The sequence below is a fragment of the Hibiscus syriacus genome, unplaced genomic scaffold, assembly GCF_006381635.1.
Source record: "Hibiscus syriacus cultivar Baekdansim isolate YM2019G1 unplaced genomic scaffold, ASM638163v2 tig00111005_pilon, whole genome shotgun sequence".
Taxonomy (NCBI): domain Eukaryota; kingdom Viridiplantae; phylum Streptophyta; class Magnoliopsida; order Malvales; family Malvaceae; genus Hibiscus; species Hibiscus syriacus.
This window is the reverse complement of record NW_024062949.1, coordinates 920,882-924,337: the sequence shown is the minus strand read 5'-3', so window position 1 is coordinate 924,337 and position 3,456 is coordinate 920,882. Positions and strand designations below refer to the sequence as shown.

Here is a 3,456-nt window from a genome sequence, read left to right as displayed (position 1 = left end):
CTCCACCTTATCTGAACCCGATTTTTAAAAAAAACCTGATCCGATCAGGTCAAGTCGGAACCAATCGGTTTCAATCCCATACCATCCCTAAATACAACAAAGTCAAACCTCAACTCTCCCAGTACTTAATTACCCCTTTGCCAACTTGCTCTTTTATAATATATAACTAATAATAATAATATGATATTCATATGTTATCTTCTTCTTCCTCCCCGCAATCTCTCTTTTTCCCAGACATCAAGATCCACAAATGAATCAAATCCATCCCTCCAGCCTCACATCATCGTTGTTTCCAGTTGTATACTTGGTGCTCTTCAGTTTCTTTTTCCAGGCAAGAAAAGGTTTATCTCTGGACGAAAGCTTCACAGTCTGTAGCGAACCGATATATTGCGGTAGACAATTGATAAAGTTCCCGTTCTTCGTCCAGGAGCTGAATGAACCCAGATGTGGCTTTCCGAGATTCAACATCAGCTGCAGAAACAACATGACCGCGGTTCTTAAGTTGCCCGACGGAGATTATGTTATCCAAGATATATTTTATCAGAACCAATCTATTCTGGTTTCGAGAGCCGATGGAGACGCCGTGTGCGGCCACTCGATCCGGAATTTATCGCTTCCGGATTATCGGCTTTTATCTGCCTGAGGATCAGAGGGCTATGGTTTTGCTGTTTAATTGCAGTTTAAGCTCGGGGGTGATGGAGGAGTTTTCACGGCACATGGTTGATTGTGGTTCCGGGAATGGGAGTGATACGGCGTTGGGGCTGTTGAGTGGTGATCCTAAGGTGGGTTTTGTTTCGGGAAACTGCACCGGAAGCGTGGTGTCGCCGGTGGCTTTTAGCGACGGAGATGGAGGTGTTGAAGATGTGGTTAGGAGAGGGTTTGTGTTGAACTGGATAGCGAGTAATTGTAGCCTTTGCGAGGCGACCGGTGGCAAATGCGGATTCGATTACGGGTCCTACCACTTCAAGTGCTTTTGCCCCGATAGGCCTCACTCTGCGCGCTGTCATCCTGGTATGTTTTATGAGTCTTTTCATCTATCGAAATAAACAAAACTGAATCACTCGGTTCATTGAATCGATTCTTGGCTGCCTAACCAACTCATTCGAATTAATCATCGTCCTCTAGGTAGATTCTCACACTTTTTACTTTTAACCCAAAAAAATACAATAGTACTTCGAATATTTTTTTTTCAAAATCATACTTAATGTTTAGTTTTCATTTCATTTTAGTATCTGCCGTTAAAAACTTGAAGCATTTAGTACCTAAACTATCACTTTTGATCCTTTTAGTACATAAACTTTCAATTTTTTTTCAAAAATTAACGTTAAATTTTGAACGGATACTAAAGAAAACAAAAACTAAAGTTTTTAACAGAGGATACTACAATAAAACGAAAACTAAAGCTTTTAGTGGCAGGGTACTAAAACGAAATAAATGACACATAAAATAATATTTAATATGATTTAATTTTGTTTATCTTTTAAGATGAAGGAAAAATTTGCTCTAAACATAGAAATTACAAATAATTTACCATATGAAAACTGACTGTATTTCTTTGTAAATTGAATTACAGAAAAGAAGGAATTGTGGTTGAAATTAGGACTTGGTAATCTCTCTTTCTACCTTCTCAAATCATCAATTATGCTTCCACTAAAACAAAAGAAAAGCTTTCTATTTCTCATGGATAAAATTGGTGATTGATTATGCTATGCCTGTAGGAATTGGAATCCCCTTCCTGGTAGCACTGCTCTTATCCATCTATGTCATCTGGGGTCGATACAAACGAAAGGATGCTCCATCTCTCTCTTTCGGAGGAAAAGCTTCAGCCGATCCCTCTTCGAGATTGGACCTCGAATGCAGTAGTATCGTCTGCTTCGAGCTCCCCATCTTCTCTTACGGTGAACTCGTCGAAGCGACGAATAATTTTGAGGACGATAAAGAACTCGGAGACGGAGGTTTCGGGACCGTATACTATGGTAAGACGATAAACGTCATCTAAATTGATATTTATAAGATGAGGTGCTAAATGGACACATTGTGTTTTGTTTTTGAACTAGGGAAACTACGTGATGGTCGAGAAGTGGCGATCAAGCGACTATACCAGCACAACTATAGACGGCTAGAACAGTTCATGAACGAAGTCGAAATCTTGACCCGGTTGCGTCACAAGAATCTGGTGTCTCTCTATGGCTGCACTTCACGCCGCAGCCAGGAACTTCTACTTGTTTACGAATACATTCGTAATGGTACTGTTGCGGATCATCTGCACGGCGATCTTGTGCAGTCCGGTTCGCTCACATGGCCTATTCGTATGAACATCGCGATCGAAACCGCAAGTGCATTAGCTTATCTCCATGTCTCGGATATCATACATCGTGATGTTAAAACCAACAACATTCTCCTGGACGAAAATTTTTCTGTCAAAGTAGCAGATTTCGGGATTTCTCGGCTTTTCCCCAATGATGTCACACATATATCAACTGCACCACAGGGGACCCCTGGCTACGTCGACCCCGAATATCACCAATGTTACCAGCTCACCGGAAAGAGCGATGTCTATAGCTTCGGAGTTGTTCTCGTCGAACTCATATCATCGATGCCTGCGGTTGATATCAGTAGACATAGGCATGAGATTAATTTGGCTAATTTCGCCATAAATAAGATTCAAAAGTGTGCATTCGATGCGTTGATTGATCCCAACCTCGGGTATAACTCGGATGCCGAAGTTACCAGGATGACGACTGCGGTTGCGGAGTTAGCTTTTCGATGTTTGCAACAAGAGAAAGAGATGCGCCCTTCAATGGAAGAGGTTTTGGAGGTACTGCAGGCAATACAAAGTGATGGTCACAGGTTGAGTAGTGTGCAGGAGGAAGAACATATCGATAATGAGATCCAGAGGAGCGTGCTACCGCGTCCTTCGCCACCGACCGGCGATAAAATCGCATTGTTGAAGAATATCCGTCTGCCACCGTCGCCGGTTTCGGTGACGGATAAATGGATTAGCAGGGATACTACACCTTATGCTACTGTATAGGTTTTTCTTTACCATTGCCAACAGCAAGTAGAGGGCAAAAAATTTCAGTGTTCTCCTCATTTGCCCATTTTGTTGAGGGAATGTACATAGTAAATGGAGCAATCATTATAATCATAATACATTACATAATGTTCATGTTCTGCAAGCTAATGTTCGTTTATATATATATGTGTGTTAAATTGCTTAATAAGGATCCGATTTCCGGAGACTATGTACATAAGGGCTTAACTTTTTAAAATAGTCAAATAAGGACATAATAAGAACTTGACGTTTTCAAGTTTGTTTAGACAAGGATATAATATTTTCTATATGCTCAAAGCTCTTATTTAAAAATATTGTTGAAAGATTAGGCCTTTATTTGAATAGATTTTAAAAAAGGGCTCTTATTCGACATTTTTAAAGTTTAAGACCTTATTCGAGCA

The 3,456-nt window shown here is 40.5% G+C and overlaps 1 pseudogene; it reads left to right on the top strand.

The window, feature by feature from the left end:
• The first annotated feature begins 225 nt into the window (after positions 1-225).
• On the top strand, positions 226-3,177 carry LOC120149400 (annotated as a pseudogene).
• Positions 3,178-3,456: the final 279 nt, after the last annotated feature.